Source organism: Rhipicephalus microplus, chromosome 3 (assembly GCF_043290135.1).
Source record: "Rhipicephalus microplus isolate Deutch F79 chromosome 3, USDA_Rmic, whole genome shotgun sequence".
Classification (NCBI taxonomy): Eukaryota; Metazoa; Arthropoda; class Arachnida; order Ixodida; family Ixodidae; genus Rhipicephalus; species Rhipicephalus microplus.
The window spans coordinates 160,140,248-160,166,691 of NC_134702.1; the positions used below are offsets into that span (position 1 = coordinate 160,140,248).

Here is a 26,444-nt window from a genome sequence, read left to right on the forward strand (position 1 = left end):
GATGGTCTAAGGTCTTTCTAAAGGTCTGTCAGTTTGCCGTACTGCATAGCGGGATGGTTACCTACTATAGCGTAATGCTCAGGTTGAATACAGATCATTTGTGAGAACAACCACAAGAACATCAAGTGTGTTCTGTTGCATAGTACGATGTACACAAACAGTGTTCAATTGAACAACAGCTAAGACAAGCTCACATGCATTGATAAAGTTGCCATCACAGATCTCACCGTATGAGCGGCCAAACGGTCAACCTAACTGCGGACTTGTAGCGCATAAGAGACGGATACACAAAATACAACACGTAGACACCATAAGCGCTAACTAAGACGCTATTCTCTCGACATACACATACGGCAATGAGCGAGGTAAAAACACAAGGTGGTACAGTATGTAGGTTAGCGCTTGTGCTGCCTACGTCTTCACCTTTTGTGTCCGCGTCTAAAGCGCTTTCTGTTCGAAGTTATGCTTCTGTTCCAATCTGGCCATCTTGACTCACTTGTTCTATAGATAATTACGTCTACCAGCCAGAGGCATAAACTCTTGGTGTTGTGATGCCAAGATGAGCCAGGCACGCTTGCCCAGAGTCAAACCATGGTGCACGTGAGGTCCACTGGTCCCAAGACCTTTCAAAAGAAGGCCACCAGTCAGAACCAGAATATCCTGCATGGCGTGTGCTTACGTGGAACATCACACGTCTCGGCGTCCTGTCAAGAGCATAGGTCCTCACGGGAGGCCACGTCATGTATACCCCGGACTGGAGTCGCAGGTTGCCAGGCGACACCTGTCATGTACCTAAAGGAGGACGTCTTTCAGCGTGGAGAGACACACAAGGAAATGACACAAAGGATCTCCCTTTTTTCTTGCCTCTTCAGTGTGCCCAGCTCTTGACACCCTGAAGAGTGGTATGTCTCCTGTGGATCGCCCGCTCAAAAGCGGCAACAAAACAAGGGCTGGCTTGCCCGTTTATTTCTCGACGGGCTGCTTGGCGCGGAACGCCGTTCCGGTGACGCGCTGTACCCTCCTTTGCGGCCTTCCTCCCTTCTGTCATTATGGCATCTTTTATAGATTTTTCTGCCACTTCTCTACCATCTTAGTCATTCCTATGCGCGCGTTACAGTGACTAAGAAATAGAACCCTAAAGCAAAGGAAGAAAAAAGAAGAAAATACAAGAAACAAGATGGCTGGCTGCTCTAAATGCGACAAAGACATAACATGGTTGCCGGCTTTCTTTCTCTCTCTCTGTTTTTTTGTTCTTCCTTCCTTGCTTCCTTCCTTCTTTTTCGCTGCCTCGCAACGGCATCTAGCCATTGTTTGCACTTCTTCGCTTCCTTCCGGATGCTGTGGTCTTGCCGGGCCCACGTGTGCTGTGGGCACGTGTGTGAAAGCAGCACTATATGTGGATCGCGCGAGGTGTACATACACTGCAACCGGTTGGCCAACCTCGCTAGCCGCAGCTCTTACGCAAGCCGTTGCCGTGCACGCGTTATATAGGTACACGGCGGCTTAAGCGGCCACGACGCCTATTCACGGTGCACTGCGCTCACCAAGGCGCCCGTGTGTGCTTTTCGGCGCACGGGGTGGTCGGCCAGCTGCCCTTTCTTCCTTCCATTGTGAGAAAAAATAAACAAGAAAAACCCACATCGCATTTGCCTCATCCGTGGGGTAGGAGGAGGCTAATGGAGAAGGCTAGGCATACGTGGGCAGTGGTGGAGGGCGGGAAGGGGGTAATGTGGTGCGTCACAACACAGCACGGCAGCGTGCGCTATAATGACTCTCGTGGAATGCGAGAACACCACCAGCAGTGTTGCTATACGACGTGGGAAAGAAAGACGAAAAAGGGGAAGGGGCATGGTGGAATGCATACATGCAAGAGCCGCCAAATGTTCACAGAACGCGAGCTCCGCTGCGAATACGAATTTTTGCTCAGACTGTAGATGGCGCTTCTCGCGTAGGGGATATAATTATACTGGTCACACTAACTACTACAGTTTAAGTGGAAGTTATGCGCCTAGAGAAAGCAGAGTTAAGCTTTCTCAAGAATTTGGCATCTCGCAAAAGCCTTTGCTCGCAGATGTACACTGATATGACAGAGAGCGAGGGAAGAAGTGTGCGAAACGTTTCAGGGATCCAGAGGTCTTGATAAAGCCTCGTATTTTTCATGAGAGTCGCAAGTGCTTTCATTACGGTTTACTTGTACGCAATGAAGTATATGTTGACTCACTCTTAAGATGTACGCATACCTTAGTCGTCTGGCAACTGGATCAGTTTATGTCATCTCGTGAAATTCAGTCTTGTTAGGGCGAGTATGTTGTATCATAGTCTGCCATCTGCTCCTCTACTTGGTCTTTGACTGACAGTTCGCGCCACATGTTTTGCACGCGGTGTGTTCGGAAATGTATAATGAAGACTGCTCCCTTTCTGTTTGCTCGCTGGTAGCATAACCAGTTTGAACGAAACTATACGCAAGATGACATACTCTCTAGAACACGAGCTTTCTTGTACTGTCGCCTGAACTGCTGCTGTGTGAACATGTGTCAATGCCTCCTCTGAACAGCTAAAAAGACGCACACTTATAATAGCCTCAGCAGTACGTGTTTTCAAGATTCCATGGCGAAATATGTAGAACCGCACGCAATGCAACAAGAACTACGGCGGTATCTTTGCCCCTCAACTGCACCATGAAAACTGAATTTGGACGCCGCATACAGCTAGACGTCCTTAAAGCAATACGAGCGGACTTCCGTAAGCGTCTGATTAACCACTATCAGAGATGACCGGCATCCTCGGGATATTTAAAATCAGTGTGTAAGCGTACAATGTTTATTATGCAGGCGCTATAAAACTTGATGAAGTGATACAACACTGACCACTTCGATGTTATTTCGATTCCTTCCGTATATTAGCGCTGTTTCATGCATATACTAACGAACCAACTAGGCAAAGACCATACCTTTCCACTAAAAAAGCTAGTTTGAGGGATGGACGATTGCGATGGATGTGTCAGTATGCACGTTATGCTATCTATCTATCTATCTATCTATCTATCTATCTATCTATCTATCTATCTATCTATCTATCTATCTATCTATCCATCTGTCTATCTATCTATCTTGCAAGAGTTTCTCCCAACTCTCGGTGGCATTTTCTCTTTTTCTTTAGCACTCTCACAACAATACACGAATTCCCATCTTTACGGAAGGAGCACAAAACAGCGAAACACCGAGCACGGTAGCGGTGCTCGGAGAGAAAAATCGCCGCGGTTTCTCGGGACCCACCGCTGGCTCACGCTCGATCGTGTCCCAACTCGGCACGCGCGGAGCCGGCAGGCACGACAACCACTGCTTCTCCGCAAAAAGCAACGCCGCGCGAGCCGGCGTACGCCACCGCGGCTCGGGAAATGGTTTCCGCATTTCTTCCGCGTCTCACGCCCCTCCCCCCTCCTGCGAACGCTTTTCCTCGGCTGTGGCTGTGACGTTATGTGCGCGAATACCGGCGCTGACGACGAGGTAGGAGCCCCTGTTGTTGTATGTGTATGTATGGAGACTTGCACAGACGCCGTAAACACCAGCCGCATGGCTTTCGTGCGATTGCACTGTTACAGTCATAAGCAGTAACGTGGGTGGTGCTGCTGTTCATACATTATGCCGCGTAAGCACACCCGCCGTTACAGTCTTGCTAAGCAAATTTTAAAAAACATTATATGGTGACATCATCCTGATTTAACAGATATTCAAATATTGTGACCACATATTAAGTAACTGGGTGTTACATGATGACGTCATTGAACGATATTGTCATGGGCTAAGTAGATGCCTGAGGATGACGACGACGAAGTGCTGAGGGAAACGTTGTCGGACTGCAGCAGCGTTGTACGCATTTTCTCGCCAGTATGTTCATCGTGTATACTTTATTCCCCGTAACATCATTGGTGGAGGTTCGTTTTGTCAAAGCTATACTGTTTCCAGAACGACTGCAAAAGTACGGGAGGTGCACAAAGCTTGCGATTCCTGAGGCGGTACAAAATATGCTATAGATGCAGTATTTTTTTTTTGGAAAGGGAGAGATGGGGGCATTCAGATTAGTACAATTGAATAAAAAGCAAGAGAAGGCTTTCACCTTCTAGTCATGCTAGGCGAATAGATTGTCTAGCTCTTTTTTTTTACGACCCACCCCTTATTTACGTTGTTTTTATTTCTCCATCTCGAATGTGTCACAATCTTATGTGGAGCGGTAATGGCAAGACTGTAGCTAAATTAAGAATTACGTATATCATTAAACTCAAGCTTAATTTTAAATCCTAGGGTCTTACGAACAAAAACCACGATATTTTACAAGGTACGCTGCAGTGGGTGGCAGCGCATTATTTTGACCACCTTATCGGTCCCAAACGCATGCTTGAATATTACTGCACCGCTGTTTTCGGAATACAAATGTGACTACCATGAAATGGAATTGAACTAATTCCGCACAGAAGCCAAACACCACAGCTGCTTAAGTACGAAAGCAACCGTTCGCGAAGTGCCTCCGCCTTCCGCTAGGCTGTATATTAAAAGTCGCAAGTGTGAAGAGGAGTGGTGCAAGAGTATGCAAAGGTTAATAGTAGTATGTTGAGTGCACTGATAAGAAAGATATGCAGTAAACTCCTGTTAGAAATCTTGTAAGGGAATAGATTCTCGATCCGAACCTTCTTGAAGTAAAACGTCTTATTGGGCTAGTTGGTGCACATTTTAGTCTATGTCTCTTATTTTGTTCGTATCGTTTGCGCCTTATTACTTTCCTAAAACGAGCCTGCTTGACTAAGTTTCATTAACCAGCGATACCTACGGCCAACATAATATACCACACTATACCAGTGGTCAGTAGGCGTTATTGGAAGTACTAATCAGTCTCAGGTGAACTATTCAACATTCACATTCTTCGTATATTAAAAACACGTACATATACCTGCCGCCATAGCTAATTCGAGCAGAGCTTCAGTGTGAGTTCGGCCCCCAAAGGCCTTAATTGTTAATTTCGTTTATAAATTTTTGTGCCAAGTCTCTATTTAAAGTTGCTATATAAATATTGTCCATGTTCTACATATTCCTCAAATTTAATGCGCGAAAACGCATGCTATTGCGAGAGAATAAACGAATTACTTTGATCTTCAGGGTCATTGTATAGTTACCTTTCAATAATTGTTCTCTTTAGGGCGCATAGGCATAGACTAGATGCTGCAACTACCTTAGTCCATATTTTATTAAACTGATGCTCCAATAACCTAAAACACGTCCTTTTCTCCTCTCTGGGAAAGGTTCCGAACTTCACTCGTTGTGGCAGCCCACTTGACATGAGTCCACGTCACTGAACGCAGCGTTGTTGTTTTTTTTTTCGTTTTTGTTACATAGAAGCAATGTAAGGCTTTTGCCTTAATGTGTGTCAAAATGTTTTGCCTTGGGATGCCAGACGTGCGCGATGAGCACTGAAAGGATATAAACACGGTTCAGTCGACCTAAAGGAATTCGGGAAATTGACGTCCCGTCACGCATATGTAGGGTAGCATAGCACTGCTGTGGCCCTACGTGTTGTGCGAATTTCGGGCGCTTGCGTACTGCCGTAAATCCAGAGCACGTCTTCCATTAGTAGCCGCACATTTATGAAGTGGTCTAAATGTAGCGAGTTGTTACTTTTTCTCCCCATTTTTTTCCGAATTCGCACAGCATTCTGCATGTCTAAATCAGGAGCCTTAAAGAAAAAATGCTGGAATGGAAGCTCCCGCAATGCCTTGCCAGCAAAAGTGAAGCCATCTTTTGTCCTGCTGAGATGTTGGTTAGAAACATGCTCTTTTTTAGTAGGGCCCACTTAGAAATCAAGTGGTTTTGATATGTTAGTGTATATGCTACATTAACTTGATCCTAAAAGATGGTTGTTCCCGACGAAATAACACACAGAAACGAGTATGGGTTACTAAATCTCAAAAGAACTTTGCCTCTAATCAAAGACTTATCGATGAAAAATAGTAGCACTAGGACGCGTTTGCTGCACTATGTTACCCAAAAAAGTTTCCACATCAAACTTCTGGGGTGAGCGAGGAAACGCTCTTTATTTGTTAAAACTTGGTGCTTCTGGCCGTTCCTATTCTCTTGAGTGATTCTTGATCTCTTGAGTGATTCGTGATCTGTGAGATTATTGTAGTGCTGTGTGTTACATCGTGTCTACGTTCTCTTGTCTGTACACGCTACTTAATTGATTTTGTTACACCAGACAGTTGTACTCACCTGGAATGGTGTTACCAGTTTGCAATAAACTCTCCTGTCTTAATCGCTAAACGCTGATATCTCTTGGGTTTTCAGGCCTCCAGGACGGCTTTATGCTATCTCATAGTATAGTTAGAGTATCTAGTGCTTGAAATCGTTAACCACGTTTTCTAAACACAACGCTGATATGTACTTTATTCTGCCCCTAGAAAGATGGCCGCCAAAGCCGCCATTTCGACATAGGCACGGCTTTACTCCTGGGCAATAATTTCCACTCTAGGATTTTTTTTTCTTTAACCTCCTTGGTCTAAACAACTTGAAACACGCACACACTCCTCGTGCTGAAATTGAAGTAGTGGCACAGAGAACTTATCGTCCGAGAGGCAGCGCCTATAACTACCTTCCCGTACGATTCTTTCACAACCTGGCCACAGAGCATTCTTTTTTCGCAATCGTACGTGGGTGCAGCGTAGGACAGACTGCTACATTAACCGCCGACATCGAAGCACGACACAGCTATACCTATCGCGTAGTACCACGCCCAACACGAAAGGGCTAGACTTGAAAGAGAGAAGTCCTATTATAAGACTAGACAGATTCTAACTAAACGAACTGAGCCCAAAGCATCATCGTTACTTGACCGGTTTCTCGAGTGGAAGCGGCCGTCGCTGTTGTGTTGTGGAGCCGAATTAGCATCTTCTCAATGTCCACAACTGAGTAGTCTCGGGTTCTTGTTTTGCTTCTTCAAGAGGACGAGCATCCAGAAAAGAACGCGTCGAGGAAAAAAAAAGTAGACGCGCCACCTGGTTTCACGCGGCTCTCGCCGTTCGCGTTGTCCTCGATAGCGGAGACTAGACCAGCGCGTTTATACGATGGAGGAAGAAAAGGAAGCGGCGCGCACGAATTAGAGGGGTGGTGCGGGTATCTCTCGTGTCGCCGTCTCTTCTTCGGAGCGCAAGCGCACGCCGCCAGGCAAAGAAGCGAGTCGAACGTGGGCGGTGTCTATACACGAAGCGCTCTTCTACTTCGGCCTCTTATCGCCTTCATTTTCAGCAAGGCGTGCGTTTGCGGACAAAAACAATAAGCACCAGGGGACGCGCGGGTCTTCTTCGACGGTCGCTGCGAGCAGTGGGAGCGGCAGTACAGTCAGGCTGCTCACTGCATAGGAGTGGACTACGAGTGCGTGCTTCGACTGCCAAAATCGCCTCGAACAAGCGACAGCCTGTTGCCCGCACGTCGGTGTTAGATGGAGTTTGAGATTTTAGTGCTGGAGTTGTGGTGGGGAAGATAGTAGTGAGTGTCGTCTTGTGGTCCCCACAGCCTCTCGAAAGACAGCGACGACTTTGTTCCCAAGGAGACATAAGCGAACAAAACTAGTCACGCAGGGTAGGGGCCACGTGGGGTCGACGTTATTTTGCACCCACAACCCAAACACAGCAGCTTTAAGTTACTACGTCCTTATATAATACATATGTGTTCTTGTTTAACAGATTTCTGTTTTTTGTTGTTGTTTTTCTTTATATCTTCCACGCTTTTTTATTAACTGTGTATTATTCCCGTCGTGTGTGCATGTGCATGCATGGCTATGGCAGCGTTTGCAATGTATGCCCTGTACGCATGTATTGTTTCTTTTTATTCCTTTCTCTCTCACTTTTTCTACCAAACAGGAGATGGCACGAGATGGCTCACAGAATTGAAAATCTCAGGTTTTCTTGAATCTGCGACTCACTCGTCAAAAAATAATAATAATAATGACACTTCCGGGATTTCACGTGGCACAGCCGCAATATACGGTGTGTGACGTAGTGTGGAACTGTGGCTTAGTTTTGACAATCTGAGGTTCTTTACCTTGCACCTACATCTAACTAAATTAGTGTTACTTCATTTGACCTTTACCACAGCGCGGGTGCTGCCAGTGGAGCACTCCAACCTGAGATTTCACGCATTCTTGTGTAGCACCTTAACCACTACGCCTACACAGTTGGTCGCATGCTTAGTTCAGAATTTTAAGCTTAACAATGCTATTATTTGCATGGTACCCAAAAGAGAGTAGATTCTTCAGTTCTCCCGAAACAGAGTAACATACCTGGTAAACGCAAACTGATCTAAAAAGAGAAACACTTACTTTTTTTCCTAACACAAAAGTGTTTTATGCCGGAGCCCATCACGCCTCCACTGACGTATTTCCGTCGCGGATATGACGCTGTAAAATATATACAAACAGATTGCAAAAAAAGACGAAGAAAGAGAAGCTTCGCAATGCATGGGGTGTTGAACCAGCGACCTCACGCTCCCCAGTGCGCGACGCTATCCACTTAGCCCAGAACAACCCTCCCCCCAACTGGTAACGGTGAGCCATTTATAAACACCATGTACCGCTGGTGAGGGTCCTCGCAGCTCGGGAACTTTCGCGCGTTTTAGTCATCACTAGTGAGACGGCTTGAGACAGGCGCGCCTTGGGCGCACTCGCTCTAAAGGTCTTCGTGCCGTGCCAACCCACATCGCTGTAGGCGCGTGGCTCCACATGGCGTGGTCAAAGGGCATATAGCGTATAGATGTTCTCCAGCGTGCTGGCTCACTCGCACGCGTGCTTATCTTGGGATTAGGGCGCATTATACCCCTTGCTTTTGCTGATCAAGTTTTCTTTAAATTTACAGAGTTAAAGGTGGCACGAACGTCAGTGCACTCGCTGCCGTGGCTGCGTTTACGAAACGAGCACGCTGCTCTCACACGAAGTAAGCTTTGTGACGGTTGTTAGCGCTCGTCCTGTGTATACCTGTGCGTTCATTTCGTGCGTCTTTTTTTTTCAGTTTGAGCAGCGTGCTTCCAGTTTCAGACTGTGACAGTTTTTGGTCCGCGCTCGTCCTGTATATGCTCGCTTCATGAGTGCTTTCTGCTTGAGGTGTGTGCTGCAAGTTTCAAGATGCTTGGCATTCTTCGTGTGGCGTCGCAGTTTGTTGCTGTAGCATTCATTCTTTCGCCCTTGTGGCGAAAAAGTGCACAGTGAACGTTCAACAACCTCTGTGAGGACACGTTCCACCTTGGTCTTATACTGATTCCTAAAGAGAGAAATCTCAAGCAGATTTTGTTTCTGAGTATGCATGCGACAAGAGCAAGCAAGATATGTGCCCTCATGCAAAACAAAGGTTGCATTCCAGCGTGTCCGCTTAATCCTTTCATGGCGTTTAACGGAGAAGCATACTGCGACGGGCGTAAGATGGAACACACACTACAGCTATTTGCAAGCGAGACCAGGATTGTGGTGACAAAAGCTGTGTATCTCAAACGAGGAAATATTTGTCGCATGTCGATGCATCTCTGTTTGCGCATGTGTCAGATTCGTTACACTGCCGACATAAATTGTGACTCAACGCCCTAATCTAACAAGCTTTGTTCGAAGTTAGAGGTTACGTGTTTCCCTTTTTATGTCTGCAAGAAAGTTGCTAAACGACTTCGCACTCAACTACTTCTAAAATAATATCAATCAGCTTATAAGTTGAATGCTTTTCCAACAGCACCAGAAGTCGATCCTCATTATGTTCACTCGATTGCGTTTAAGTGCATCGTCAGGGATGGGTTTCAAGTCCAGCGCGCCCGCGTGGGCGAGCAACTCCAGAGTAAAGAGCCGCTCATTTCTACCCGAGAGCGGTGTGGCAGTGGGCAGCCACTATCTGCCGAGGTCAATGTTCGCGCTTACTTATTTACATCGTCACTATACGTTGTTGCTCCAAAGTACAAGGCAAAATGCAAACGGAGGAAAAATAGCATGCTGCTCACGCGAAGCGCGATCCTTCGTTATGCGGCCAGCGCGTAATAATCATCCTGCAACAAACAGCGGCTGGCGTGTACATACATGAAAACGCACACGTCACTGTCGTGTATGTATAGCGGACGCGTGTCTCACGCTTGTTTCGGTACATCGAGCGACCCGAATAGCGGACAGGTCTTCAATTCTTGTACACGAGACGCCTGCATAGTGAGCAGAGAGCGCTGGACCCAATTGCAGTGTACGTAGGCGACACAAGCCACGTAATGGTCCGATCGTTTTAAGTATAGCTACTGCGAGTCTACGAGGAAAAAAGCACTTCCATAGAGAGGGAAAAGCTGAAAATATTAAAAACAACGGGAAGGGAGAAGAGTTAGTTGCCATAAAGAAGCAAGGGCTGCTTCGGGACAAGAGAGGTTCGTTGAGGATTTTTTTTTTTTCGTGGGCTGCAGTTCCGTGAGTCACTACGTTTCGTTGGTTCTTCTTGTTTGGTTTGAATGCAATTATAATATGCCCTTAAAAAGACACTGAAACGTGCTGCAGATGCAGTGTTTTGGATCTATTGTCACGAACACACCCCGTTCGATTGGCCAAGGATTGGGTAGTGAAAAATAAAATAAAGTGATCACACAGAAAGTCCGTGTGAGGCCAATTTCGAGGCTTTTTCGGCCAATTTTGTTGATCCTAAACATTCGCTTAGCGTTCTGTCTATCCGTTGACTATTTCGCTAAAACGAGTCCTCCTTTTTGAATTGCACGGATACGTAACAGATGAAGATGCGTCGTCGTAACGAAGAACACCGCTGCGTGTGCCCGTGCACCATTAAAGCTGCGCATTACAAAAAAACATGGATCGTAGTGCAGTGCACACTCTAATCGCGTGCGACGAGTTTCTTCGGTTCATTGACTGAAACGAGGATGCGGCCATGGATTCTGCCGAATCGATTACTCGCAACGCCTGAGGCCACGTAATACGTATAATACAGTCCCTTAATGACGTAATGTAAGTCGGTATTGGAAGGAGATTGATTCGAACAACAATAACTCTTCGGACAGCTTCTTATGCCCTATTTGAGATTTGATGGAGAACTACAGTGGCTATTTAGAGGATAAGATTGATAATAACAACGATACGCTGACTTTGAATGTACAGGACAGAAGAAGGTAGAATCACATTAAGTGCATGAGCCAGCAGAAGATGCCAAACATACAAAGCTACCGTAACATTAGCCACGGTAGACTTACTCATACTCAGCCCAAGCAGCACAGCAGGGAGCCTCTTGACTACGAACATCATTTTTTTTTCTACAAACCAAATCACAGAACGCAATTTTCGAAATGCCGGATGCGCTGGCCCGTTTCTCTTGCGAGGACGATGAGAGATAATTGGATGAGAAAGAAAGAAAGAAAGAAGGAAGGAAGGAAGGAAAGAAAGAAAGAAAGAAAGAAAGCAACGACAAAACAAAGAAAGAAAGAAAGAGAGAAAGAGAGAAAGAAAGAAAGAAAGAAAAAAAAGAAAAAAAGAAAGAAAGAAAGAAAGAAAGAAAGAAAGAAAGAAAGAAAGAAAGAAAGAAAGAAAGAAAGAAAGAAAGAAAGAAAACTTTGAGCACGAGGACCTCTCATGTGCCCCAGATAGTCGCCGTGCCGTGCAGTTTTCCTGCACATTGCCTTTCCGGCGGACACCGCGATTCGAGCAGCCCATGTGAGTCCGCGGATGGCATCCAAGTAACGGGCTGTGACCGATCTCACAGAGTAATATGTGTAAGGGCACTGCGTGCGGGCGTGGAATACAGCAATGGCCCCGTCGTGTGACAGTGAATGTACAGCGTGTTCAGCTTGACCCACTCGATGTTCCTTCGTTGTTGATTCGACAAGATGCTTCGCGACGAAGTGCCGATGTAGTTCGAGGAGGCATGACTGAAATCTCTCGTCACGTGAGCTGTCATATACAGCGTAACGTATACTGCCTCAGACGTTCGCAGATGAAGATGTAAAGCGTAATTTTGAGCTCGAGATTGGGAGAGTACGGAAGCACTTCCAAATGAGACGGATGTTTCCCACTGCCTGCACAAACACTGAAATCACTCTTTTGCCATAAGCCTCGTCGCAAAATTGATTTCAGAGAAAGACGATCCCATTTCCCCTGTCTGTCTTCGTCTCATGTGGATCAACGCGGCATTCTGGTTATGATCTGCTGCTGTGGTGTAGCGGTTACGGTACTCAGCTGCTGATGAAAAGGTCACGGTTTCGATCCTGGCTGCGGCGTTCGCATATCAAAGGAGGCCAAATTCTACAGGTTCATGTTCGGTGCAATGTCGTTACTCGTTAAAGAACATCAGACGGTCTTATTTTCTGGAGCCGTCCACTACGGCGTCCCAGATATTCATATTGTGTTTCTGGCACATGAAGCCACGTTAATGTTCATTATTCTGATTGCGTTAATTTGTCTATATCTTTAATTTCTCGTTGAAGCTGATTACTTCGTACCCGCTACGTTAGGTGTGCCAACCAAAACCGAGCCATCGCAGCTCACGTATTCACTCATCGCATAACAGAGTTGCGGCTCGACTGCCTGCGCTATGTTGGTTATTCTCTCCAAAACATTACGTCATCATAAATCTATTATTTTTCGAGGCCCGTATTATAATGTAGCTGAGGCCCACTACTTACAGCCTCCCTGTTGGACTTGTTCACTGGGACAGCTGAAACATTCTACCATCTTAAAAATTGTATTCTTGACAGCTACTCGTTTCTTGTGGAGAGTTGTAAACTGCCCAGTTCAGTGGTGGCTGATATAATTATTCAAGTTTTCTTGACTGGGGCACTAGAAATTTGTCAATGACATCTTTTCGCGTGCGTGTTGCTGTGAAGGACAGTGGCCATTACTTAGTGCCTCTAAAACTGAAATTCGATCGGAGGCGTATAGAGTAAAGAAGCGCAGATTCAGTCATGCACGGTGGGGTTTTAGTTTTCCTCAAGGTGGAACTCTTATTGGGCATTGTACGCTTACGACAGCGTTAAAGAATGTCAGGAAATCAAAATTGATTCAGAGCTACTTCATTAGGAGAAAATACCATTGCGTTTCAGGGTTGCTTCAGAAGGTACTACCACTATAACTCTATTCTTAAATCGGTTCGAGGCTAAAAGCTATACGAGAACCATACATGCAGCCACGAGATATCAGAGATATCGGAGGTAATGCGACCACATGTCATAATTGAACCAGTGAAACCACAATCGGTCTCTACTTGACTAATAGTCTCTTCTGGCGCAGCAAACGCGACCGGGAAGTCGGGCTGGGCGAAGGCGCCCCATTGACCTCAAGTCGGGCCCTCATCCGAGGAAGGGAGCGGTTGGAAGGGCTAGTCCCCGAGCTCAACCCTCCCTTGACCCCACCAAGGAACAAATGGCCTTGTCTGTCCCTCTCTCAGAGAAAAGTACAAATCTCTTCACATTCCTCCTGTCAACGAAACACTCCCCGATGCTATATAGCCTCTGCGATTTGTTAATCTCGGAGTTCGTTTTATCAACGAAGCGTGCGAGCCCTTATCACATTCACATCATTCATATTGATAAGAGTTTATTCCCTCAAATAGTGACGGCACTAATGGTCCCGATCGACGTGTGGTGCGTGAACGATTGGGAGCTGGGATTATCCGCCACAAGGTCGAAGCAAGCCACGAAGCGAGCGAGTATATCAGTGAAACCGAACCGACCTCACTACATATTCGAGCTCCGACTGGTATGAGATTACTGAGCCGATGCAATCGTGGGCGCCATACTCGAGTGCCAGGCGCATATCTGTTTCTAGAGAGATTTTCCAGATTCTGCGTGCTGCACGTATGAGTGCCTTCAAGACCGAGAAAAAAATGACAGAACCGCAAACGGTCGAGTTCATAAACAATCGACACCGGTATGCAGCTCGTTATACTGAAGAAGGAAAACGACTACGTAGCGATTTAACAGCGATCAAGATTAAGACAAGGAAAAAAAGAGAATACTCCATCAGGGCCTGGATAGGTATAGGGCTCAGTCACTACGTGCTGAAGCCGACTTTCTCGTTTTATAGGCGAATCGCTACTGCTCTTATAAATATTTTTTTTTCAAATCAAGGCAACTGTTATACAGTCGTAGCGTGCCCCATTTGGCGGATTGTGACTGCGGAGACCTTCCTCGAGGCACTGCTTATCGCGGGATACGCGACGCGCGGCTTTTGTGAAACGCTCACGGCGTTGTGTCTCGGTCGAACAGAGCGCCTATACGGTCCCTTCACGTTTCCTTTCGTTTTTTATTAGGTTGCTCGCGATGCTGCGACGGTTTCTGCCAGATCTACGTGTCACAAGGGCGACACGAAGGACCGAATGAGCCAGCTGATCAACTGATCTCGAACCTGTGCGAAATTCTGAGCGAAGAAAGTCGCGCTATATGTCGGCCAGCTCGCATATGCGTACGTAAAAGTACGCGCCCAATAATCCCGACGCATAAGGACCTCCGTGAGCCAGTTTCGAGGCCGATATGTTCTTACAAGTTGGCGCCTATGTGGTATTCACAGTGACGCACACAACACCAGGCAATTTCCGGGCATGCGATTAAAATGAAATGCAGGCGTGGAAATGACTTTATCGTTGCGTGCGCGTACTTGTGACTTCGCTTTGGTACTTAAAGAGGGGAAAAACAAAGAAAGAGAAAGTGAGTGGTATCATATGGTGTCTTCTGGGCACTCAGAAGCGAAACATGTCCACGTCGCAGGCGTGATAAAACTGGGAAAGTCGAGCATCAACAACTGACCAGTTCAATCGCACAATTGAGCATCTGAAAACAAAAACTGCCGCTGGAAAGGCTATGGTCGTAACCAATGAAGGCACGATGGTTATGAGACATACCTGTGTTACCTATTGCACCAGGCAAATTCCTTAGCATCGTGCTCACTGTGTGACCTATGGATCAGCCCACAAGTGCTATACATACGTCTCTGAGTGCTTAGCAAAAAGTGAGCTACGTTGTCCCCTTTTGTTTTAGGTGTGGTGAACTCTGCATGACAATGAGTGACATTGCACAGATTGTTTTCACGTGCCGAGACAGACCGTGTGGGCACCCAAACATAACTGCTGTGGTGACTTCAATGCACACAATCTCCATAGCCAGAAAGTTTTATATGAGTGGGATTTAACCGAAAAAGGTTGCAGTGTGAACTTGCTGATGAGTCACATTAACTGTCTGTGTGTAGCGAGAGAGGACACACGGACGTGAGGAGGCACATATGAAGACCACACCGCGTTGGTGCTAACAGCGCTGCCGGGTGTCCCTATATGCACCGTCTGGTACCAGTGTGCTCGTTTCGAGCAACATCGAATCTATCAAGTGATATCGATTAATTTTTGTTGTTGTTTTACCGGACTGTTGTCGAATCTTTCTTTCTGGAAAAAAACCATCTGGCTAGCACTGAATACTTTTCTAGGCTGGCGGAATCACCGCACTGCTGAAAAGTTTTGCATCCGTATAGTTGAAGAATACAATAGACCATATACTACTTCGGTATCTGCTGGTTTATCTACGCGCTGTCGGGTCTGTTGGTTCACACTAACTACCACGCCTACTTACTTCTGAAAAAGTTTGGAAGGCCGGTGGAATAGGCATGCGAGAGTGCAGGGCGAAACAGGAGACCATGCAGCAAACTTGATCCAGAGGCAGGGCGAAGCACACTGACAAGAGAGTGCACGCAATACATTGTCCATATCCTCGGTCAATGCGCTATTTTTAGATTAGCTCTGAATAAGTGACAACGCAAAGCTACCCTTGTAGACCAGCGAACCATTTGCAGAGACGCTTGGCCGAAACAGCACTTTTAGACGACAGTCGAAACGCATACTTAAAGTTGTGCAGCGTGAAGGGTTTGACAAGGCGAATCTTCTTTATAGAAATATAGGTGAAGGTTTTTTTCTGAAAATGCACTGCCTGCGCTGTTTGTGCTTGACGTTGGTAACGGGATGGCTTTATGCTCTCCCATTGTACAGTACATCGTACTCTAAATCATTAATTACTTTTCTACACACACACACGCGGTGTATGCTTCTTTTGCGCCCAAGCGTACGCATGAGGACCACGGGACGGCTATACGCTCTCCTTTAGTAGCGTACAAAGTACTCTGAATCGTTAACCATTCTTTCTAAACACTTATGTTATACCATATCGTGTTTTTTATATTTACAACTAACACCTTGTTTAAATATAATGCGTGCATTGTTTGTTTGTTTTCAATGTGATCATATCACTCGTTCTGTAAAACTGGTTTCATTTTTATGTCTTTATTTTCAATTTTTGTTAACTGTATTCAAGTTCAACCCACTCCTGTATGGGTCCGAGAAGGGCCGGCAGTATGCAAAATAAATAAATAAATAAATAAATATTTGAGTAACCTTTAAAAATATATCAAGAATTACACGCTGGAATGCACGATAAAATAGCCAACCTGAACGAGCACTCCTTCTAGTCCATCAGAGTAATCCGAATGTCCCCTGTAAAACAAAAAGGAAAGAAGATTCTACATCAGTGTGCGTGCAAGGGCTCTATGAGGAGATATCACAAATTAAAAAAAAACAGATAACGTTATGCACACTCTATTGACAATGCGACAAAAAGGGAGCCACGACAAGAAATTCTCGCCGGTACCTTCACATGAACCACACATGTGCCGGAAAGCACGTCTTCATAGCATCCGCGGCGAAATCGTCCTTTTTTTCGTACTGACCATCTCTCTCTTTCAGAGCATCTCTCGCTTTCGGAGCTTACACGGCCTGATGCAGCGCTGAATATCCGCAAATGTATTGCGTTCAGTGCACTGCTCAGCGGAAGCACACCTGGACTCGCTCTCTGGATTTCGTGCCGACCGCTTGTGCCCCCACGATCTCCGACAACAACGCAGCTCTGGCCGACTGGCTCGCCCTACGCCATCTCCTGACGCCGACAAGAGCTCTCGCTGAGTGGTGCCCCGTCCGCGGACTCCTGCGACCGTGTCCATCTTTCCTATCTCCTCTCTACTTCCGTCGTTTTCTCCAATTCGCTGTCCCTGCGTCTCGCTCTCTCCTTTCTCTCTCTATGTATATACCTTTTAATCCCTCCTCGCCCCCATCCGTCGTGAGCTACTGTTCAGGCGTCGCACTCTGATGCAGACAGTTACGGGGCTCACTTTTCCCTTATTTTCTCTTTAAGAATCACATAAGCGTGCCTGACTTCAAAAAACCATGCATAGTGTCAGCCGATCGTGTTTATATTCTGTATAGAAGAGTTAACTCAGTCCGACTAAAGCCTCTTGCGACACAGTGCTCCTGGTAGACAGCGGCAATGGCATCGTATTGTCTGCTTTGATATCTGCTAGTCAAAGTAATGCCATGAATTTACAGAAGCCTAGAATAAAAAATTCACCTCAGCATTCGCATTCCCTAATGCGAATGCTGAGCGCAGCTTTATATTGGGGCAACGCCGACTGTTCTTGAAGCGTTGCCTAAGTGCAGTAGTAGGAACGTAACATTGGTTACATATGCTACCACGGAAACTACCAGCGCTCGAGTACTGCGCATCCCACTCTGAGCATCGCAGGCGTGGCGAACCAAGCGGGGCGCCGACTGCCGCGTCAAGACTAGAGAAGCCAGCCGCAACGTACGGGGCCCGTCTTCGTGCGCACGAGCTCCGACCGAGGTGCCAGAGCGCGTGAAACGAGGGTAGAGAGATCACTAGCTCGCAACATCCGTACACTCCCAGCGACGGATAAAAAAGCTCTTTGACACCTCTCGGGTACTCTTGACCCACAATGTGTAAGACCCTATTTAAAGAGCACGTTTACTCTCCTGTAAGTCACACGACTCTTGAATAGAGTTTAATGACTTCCCAAAGAGAGTTCACGTGCCTCTTTTAAGAGAGTCCTATACATGGCAAGTCAAGTGCACCCGAAAGTAGTGAAAAAACTCTTTTGTTTTTCCCTTAGAGTGCGTATACTGTGATACTTCGCCGATGCCATGGTCTCAGATTTAAAAAAAATAATAATAATAAGTGGCTGGTTGCATGCCCATAAAACGGTGGCAGCTGCCTTGTTGAGCGGGTTGTTGCTGTGAATCTCCAAGACGGGTTGTAGCAAGGTTGTTAAAGGAAAAAAGTTCATTTGTTTTCTATTGTTGCGGTTTTCTGAAAGGATCCCCAAACTCTTGCAAAATATTCGTGGTCACGTCATCAACAACCCTTTTTCTGCTTTATTTTCGTAGGGAAAAAAGATTTCGTAAATCATCAATCGGACTTTTCACACCAGTCGATGCCACACGAAATTCGGCGGTCACCAACGTTGACATCCATTCATGCCGTTCAAGAGCACCACAAAACACGTGGCTCTTCGGCAGAATAAAGCGTCTCCGGCAAACCCCAACACTCGTTTTTTTCTTGTCTGTTTTTCTCATTTAAAAGCCCGTGGCATTTCGTCTACTAACGTCAACGCTGAAGGGACTGTCGACACAATGTTTCTAAATGTGTCGATGTGTTTCAGCGCGAAGCAACAAGCGCAACACGTTACACCTTTTTTTTCATCTTTATCGAACAACTGTACTTTCAGTGCGACGCAGGAAACCACTTCTTTTCCTGTATATATGACAGCACTCAGCCATTCGATGCCGCACACGAGCGAAGAGAGTGTTAATGTTACTTCCACTGATTGGTAGATGCGAGATGAAACGCCTTTTGAAAAGCGCACGTATATTTCACGAGTTCGAGCACACCAATGAAGCGCCGCCCTCCAAGCGCGCTCACGTCCAACACATCGAGCTACAGTATGAAGACTGTGACTTCAGTGACTCAAATATCCTTTATATTCTTTCACTTGCACTCAAACACCAAAACACCTATTATTAAAAAGAGTGCTTCAGCTAACTTGCGCGTAATATTAGGTGCGAAGCATTTCTTAGGGAACTTCGGTGACTTAGAACGTATCAATCTATCTATCTATCTATCTATCTATCTATCTATCTATCTATCTATCTATCTATCTAGCCGCCTACGACTTTTAGCTCCCTTGGCCGTTTCGATAATGGTATGGCATAACATGACTGTATGAAGAACATATTTGACTAGTCATAACATAAAGATCGTGACATTCATATCATCAATGTCATGATTTACATGTCATGGTCCTGCAGCTGTTGCGGTGGTTTCATTCCCATGGCATGATGCCAAACTGGTGTGCACTTCTACACTTGGGGTGCTGCTCCTGGGGTGCTACACTTGGGGTGCTGTTCAGACTACGAAAAGGAGGCAACGCATTCCTTCACTCTGCCATTTCGAGACGGCGACAGCCTCCCACGAACCAGCAGCACTGTGATAGGAAAGTGTTATGGTGTCATCCATCGGCATATGCGGAGTGGCCGACGAACTCTGCGTCGGAGCACTCCACTCTGGTGCAGTGCCACAGAAAGAAATCTACCAATGGAACACACGCCCCCTCTATGGAGCAAATCGCAGCGTCAGAATGGAACGCGATGCGTGCGTCTCTCTTCTTGCATGAGCGGGCAGGCTGGGAACTGAGACGCTATGCTAGCGAAACGTGAGCTCCGACGTGAGGCGCAACTGACGAGACCGGTGTCCGTTGGTGCACCCAAAGTTGGTGCCCCTTTAAGGCACGGGGTGCTTGAGACTTCCGGTCGAATCCAACGATTTTTTCGGAGTAGAAAAAGCTGCTCCACTGAGTGAATCTCGCGATGGAGCTGCTCTAGATCTGTCAATGCAATATACAGGGAGCACTCTCAATCTGCCAATGAAATAGTCTTCCTCAGCATTAAGCCGGAGAAAGTATTACCGAAGGTGCTCCGAATCTGCCAATGGAGAAGAAAAGTGGTTATAAGAGGAAAAACAAGAGAAAACTGAGCCCGTAACTGTCTGAAGCTGCAGTTGAGGTGTCGCACCATGCCGTACGGCATCAGGGTGCGACACCTCAACAGCAGCTCATAAGGGATGGGGGTGAGGAGGGATTAAAAGGATAGGATTAAAGGTATATATACATAGAGAGAGAGAGATGCGCTGGGACAGCGAACGAGGACATATGAGGGATAGCAGAGATAGGAAAAATGGAAACACGGTCACAGGAGTCCGAGGACGCGGCACCACTTGCAAGAGCTCTTGTCGGTGTCAGGAGATGGCGTAGGGCAAGTCGGTAGGTCAGAGTTACGCTGCCGTCGTAGATCGGCGTCAGGAGATGACGTAGGGCCAGCCCAGTCGGCCAGAGCTACGCTGACGTCGGAGATCGCGAGGGCACAACCGGTCGGCACGGAATCCAATGAGCGAGTCCGCCAATGGATGGCAACGTTAAATATCAATGGCGGCGCTCGTGTAGCCTCTTTCATGTGATCGATGGTGGCGCAACAAGGAACATTTTTAAGAAATTCCCCTTGGTGCGCACAGTGTTAAACACATGCCGGCTGTTGTCGCTGACTGACAGGCCGCGAGTTTGACTGTTGTCAACAGTACCTTTTCTTCCAGTTGTTCTTGTCTTTGCCATCTGGTCAAGTTCGTTCATTTTGCTGATAAATTTCAGTGACGGAAATACGTCATGAAAGTCTTCGTAGACCGCGGCACAAAACATTATCTATCTATCTATCTATCTATCTATCTATCTATCTATCTATCTATCTATCTATCTATCTATCTATCTATCTATCTATCTATCTATCTGTCTGTCTGTCTGTCTGTCTGTCTGTCTGTCTGTCTGTCTGTCTGTCTGTCTGTCTGTCTGTCTGCCTGTATAGCCACCTACGACTTTTAGCTCTCCTGGCCGTTTCGATAACGGTATCGATACCAAACTTGGTATGGCAAAACATGACTGTATAAAGAACATATTTGACTAGTGATAACATAAAAATCATGAAACATATGTCATGAATGTCATAATTTACATTTCTTGGTCCTGCAGCTCTTGCGGGGGTTTCGTTCACATGGCATGTTACAAAACTCATATGTTATGGCATGATTGCATGGCGAACATAAGCTACAGACTCTAACATAAAAATATGACATGCGTGTCATGTAACAACATGGCTACATGCCATGCTCATGATGCGCTCGCGTTTCGCTAGTGTCACATGTGCCAAATTTGGTATTACAGTACGTGAATGGATGACGATGGTATGTGACTGGTGCAAACATGATAATCATGAAATGCGTGTCATGTAACAACATGACTATATGCGACCCCCATGATGCGCTGGCTGTCATTTCGCTACCTTTACTTAAACCAAATTTGGTAATACAGGACGTGAATAAATGATGAAGGTATAACGCTGGTGCAAACATGATGAACATGAGATGCGTGTCATGTAACAACATGACTACATGCTTCGCTCATAATGCGCACGCGGCCGTTTCGCTAGCTTCACATGTAGCGAACTCGGTATTAGGCGACGAGAACGGACGACATAGGTAAATGACACATGCAAACATGATGATCATGACATGCGGGTCGCGTAACAACATGACTACATTCCACACTGATGATGTGCTCGCGGCCGTTTCGCTAGCTTCACATACACGAAATATGGTATTACGTGACGCCAATGAATGACGAAGGTATGTGACTGGTGCAAACATGGTAATCATAAGATGCGTGTCATGTGAAACGTGACTACATGCCACAGTCAATTAAAGCCCTAATACATATTGACGTGACGTGGTGCGCGTGCTCGCCGGCGTTCATTTCGTCGCTTCACGCCGGCGTTGCCACGCTAGGCGCCGGTCCTGCCATGTACTCGCAGGTGCGCGCCGCGCTGCGTTGCTTTGACATATGCGCGTTTCAGCGCGCCCAGCGTCCCTCCGTCAGGAAACGAGGGAGACGCAGTGTTGACTGATGAACGCATTGGCGCAAAATGCAGCATGTCGCATTTCGCGCCGGTTCCCGTCGGGCCGCCCCCATTGGCGCTGGCCACGCCTGGCGTCAGTTTATAGAGTGTTCGTGTTTTTCTAACGTAGCGTCGCTGTGCCCTGCGTGCACGCACGTCAACGCTGCATTGGAGTATATTGGTCCCTTCATGATGCGCTCACGGCTATTGTGCTAGCTCAACATATACATTGGAGTGAAGTGTTACTTCACTCCAATGTATGACGAATATATCACTGGTGAAACATAAAAATCGCGACACGCGTGTCATGTAAGAAAACGACAACGTACCACGCTTATAGCGTGCTCGCGGCCGTTTCACTAGCTTCACATATACTAAATTTCGTATCCCGTGATGTGAATAGATGATGACGAAGGTAAACAACACAATCAAACATGATAATCATGACACGGAAGTCATGTACGGCATCATTTACCTCCACCTTGTTACGTTGAGCTGATTTTAAAATGACATTTCAAATTCGTGCTTGGCATATCATTCATTCCCACTGTACGTGGGGTCTGCCTATTTTTTTAACGCGTTGTGCGTATCAAACCGATCCAGAATAGTACGCTACAATATTTTTATTAGCCACCAATCTCAATAACTCTAAAATATTATTTTGCTAACTTTTGAATTAATAACTCTAGCCGGGATCCGCAGCACTTGTTCTGAAACATCAAAATATTTCTTTCACGCTAAGATAACGGCCAATAGAGTCTGTTGGGTAATTAACAAATATTGCTTAATTAACCATAAAACTAGTAACAATGCAATATACTCAATAAACAAGTCGTAAGCTTTTGTTCAGCAATGTCGGACTATTTCATAACCGTTAATTTTTTTTTTTCATCTGTTCTTGAGAGCGCTCAAGCATACACCTGGCGCAAGATATCTGAAACACTGTACATACAGCCGTTATGCGAGCGAGTAGCCATATAATTCCGCGTCCTTGGCTCTCAAATGCTAAGGCTGTTTCTTAAGTTTTCGCCGTTCCCCAATACATATCGATGACAGCAAAGGCAAACCGCTCCACGGGTACGCGGTTCCCGCTGCCTCGACTGGTAGTTTAATCGGTTGTTGTATCACCAGCTCGCTTTCTGTAGCATTTTAATTTTTTTCGCACCTCCGCATGCTCGCAATTGTGCGTAAGTCCATTCTTGGACATGCATCAAAGCGTGCACGTGCCAGGAGAACTTGGCAACGCGCCTCGCCAATGTCGCTTGTTCGCAATGCAGGAAAGCGAAACGCTGCCCGGGGGCTCGTTCGCACACATTTAGAGGCAACCACTTGCCCTTCTTGGCTTTCCACAACGCCAAGAGCTTATCTCATCGACACTTTTTTTTTTGCGCTCGTTGGTGCTCTTTCTGTCTCTTCTCGTTCTTCTCTTTGGCGACCTTGTGCCACGTATTTCAGCCTAATATGTACCAACTAGCCCCACCTAACGTACTGCTATACAAAAGCTGCCACGGACACCTTTCTTTATAGTCCGTATAGGCATAGGTAGAGTGTACTAGAATGGGGGAGTGGGTCCACTGTGGCCGGCGGCAAGCGGTGCGGGTGAAGCAAAAACGGCGGAAAATTTGGTGGCGCTGCAGTAGCCTTCTCCTGAAGTGACGTCAGTTTCGGCGGGAGCGTGCGAGTCGTGCGGCGGTTCGGGCCGCACGACGCGCTGGCGGGGACGCTGAGCGCTCGATGTTGTCGTCTGCTCGACGCGCCGTCGTCTGTTCGATGCACCGTCGTTCGTGCGCTGTTTTCACAATTTGTCTCCTGGTTCTTTTTTTACACATTATTAGAGACAAAAACAAGTGACATGAAATAAAATGTATGCTTTTTTTCGTGAACGCGTAGGTTTGTATTTCCCTTTGAGCAAAGCCGTCTGGACAAAGAATACGCGGCAGACGGCACGTTTGCGTGCGCAGATATGTGTCTGCTGGTTGCATAACGGAGCGTTCCAAGCTGCTTCAAAAGATTAGAGGATGAGCACGTCTAGGCGTAGAAATTACTGTTGTGTCGTAGGCTGCCAAACCGGATACAGCAGAGTTAAAAACCAGCCCAAGCTCTCACTCTTTGGAGTACCTCAAGACGAAGAAAGACGCCGGCTATGGGACCAGAATCTCAACCGCGCTGATCGGCCCTTGCAAGTCACCGATGCCATTTGCGAGCTGCACTTCGAGCAAAAATACATACTAAGGCAATATGTACATATTATCGAAGGCCGAGAAGTATATATAGAGCGGGGAAAGCCGGAACTTCGCAGTGATGCTGTACCCATAATTATACCTCATCTCCTGAAGTGTCCTGACGAGCAGCCCACACCGGAGCAGTCAACGAAGAAGAGAGCGGCTTCACCACCAACCTGTGAAGACCAGCCGTCAAAAAGAACTGCGCTGCAATCAGTTGAGCCGCAACTGAGATTTGAAGATTGCGAAAGTGCGAGGCAAAGCGACAACGCATTTGAACTTGAAGACGTTGTCCGGCCAAACGACCACTGGGCAATGCACAAGTTTCGTCATTATGACGGAATTGCTTATGTTTCGGCCTCCCTAAGTCGTGAACTCGTAAGCATCGAAAAGACTGTGCTCATGAATTACGGTACCGACCGGAGTGAAGTGATTTGTCGGACATATGTTCGGAAGACGCTGATCTCCGAAAAGGTCGCCTATAACCTTGAAGATGCCAAACAAGTCCTGGACTGCGCAGAATCTCTTCACCCTTGCAGAGGAGCAGGTAGGGCGAAGGACTTCACCTATGACGTTCTTACGAAGAAACTGGAGCAGCAAATCTCTCATTCCGACGGCCTTGTCTTCAGTGTCACGTGCAAAGGAGCGGTTAAACAACAAGGTGAGTGCGGCAAACGTTTATTGAGACGTCACTTGTAATTGTACAATTAATCAATCAGTAACCTGTTTAATGCTAGAACATTTGTGTGGCCCCTAATTTTTGTAGTACTCATTAACATTTACGAAAGAATAGTTTGCCTACAGAAAGTGAAAGTGCATAAATTGCGTTTCAAACATGCATGGTAAAAAACTGGAAGCTCTTCATAATTTTTTTCTCGTATACTTCCAGGTTCTTCATGCATTTCATGCAAGTACGTGAGGAAAGTAATACTCACCAGAAAAAGCTACCTAAAACGAAAAGAGCGAAGAAACTCAGTCTCCACCAAACTGCGGGTCCTGAGTCAGAGAAACAAGCGGATGGCGACAAGGCTGTTGGACATTGCTGGTCGTCTCGAAGAGATGAGGGCAAACAATGCGAATGTCGCGGATAAAATACTAGAGGATAAAATATCGTCACTACCGCGAAAGCAGCAGGCAAGTGTTCGCGCTTGCTTTCAAGCTGCCAAACAAACCAGCAAGCAGGGCATGCGCTACAATCAGGAGTGGATCCTCGAGTGTTTACTCATGAAACTAAAGAGTCCCCGGCTTTATCAGCACATCAGAAAGAACGAAATTCTCATGATGCCCAGCAACACTACTTTGAAAAGATACTTGAGGTCATACGAGTCGGCCTTCGGTTTTAATCAAGCAGTAATGAACACTCTAAAGAAAAAAACCGCGAGCATGTCAGACCTCGAAAGACACGGCGGACTATTGGTGGACGAAATGAAATTGTCAGAACATTTCAATGTGACGGCGTCTGGCCAGATTCAAGGCTTCGTGGACCTTGGAGAATTTACGAAGCCCGAAGACAAGTACCAGCAATGTGATCACGGCATGGTCATCATGTTTGTGCCTTTCGCTGGAAAATGGAGCCAAATTGTGGGCGTTTTTGCGACAAAAGGAAATGTGAGAGGAGACATTTTATTGAAAATTCTCATGGAAGCTATCATCCTCGTGGAACAGGCGGGCTTGTTCGTCGACCACATCACTTGTGACGGAGCCCCCTGGAATCGAAAAATGTGGAAGCTAGCGGGGGTGTCGGCGTCATCGAAGAAAATAAATGGCGCCATACAGCATCCTGTCGACGAGATGAGGAAATTGCACTTTATCTCCGATTTCCCGCATCTGCTAAAATGCCTCAGGAATGGTCTTCTCCAGAAAGGCTTTGCAACACCAGACGGATTGGTACGTATAGATTCATGGTTGACATTTTACAAAGATTGTGTTTTTTGCATACATTGCATTACCTCAACCTATATTTCTAGGTGTCTGTGCATCCGGTTCGGGAGGCGTACCTTCTAGACAGAAGTGTTAGGACACTGAAAGTTATGCCCAATTTGACCGAGACGCATCTGGAACCAAACTCATTTGAGAAGATGAGAACCCCTTTCGCCTTCCAACTATTCGGTCCATATGTCCTACGGGGCCTGGCCTTCTACAAGGAGGACATCGAGAGAAGGTGTGGCAGCATCGAGGCAACTCAGCTGTTCTTCTCGTGAGTTGCGCCTACGTTCCAAATGAATTAAGTGTAATCGTAAACATCTCAAACGCATGATGAGCGCTCTTCTGACATACATTCTTTTTGTTTATTTTGCAGGAAGATCCAACGACTGATCACCGTGATGACTTCCAGGTTTCGGGCCGAAGCGCTGAGA

The 26,444-nt window shown here is 46.5% G+C and overlaps 1 protein-coding gene across 1 annotated transcript in view; it reads right to left on the minus strand.

Annotated features, from left to right (window-relative positions):
* The window catches only part of LOC119169876 (uncharacterized), a 154,139-nt gene that overhangs the window by 21,952 nt on the left and 105,743 nt on the right, over positions 1 to 26,444 (minus strand). The window contains exon 3 of the mRNA XM_075890384.1: positions 16,471 to 16,516. The gene's annotated coding sequence lies outside the window, so the exon portion shown is untranslated. The remainder of the gene's footprint in view (positions 1 to 16,470; positions 16,517 to 26,444) is intronic.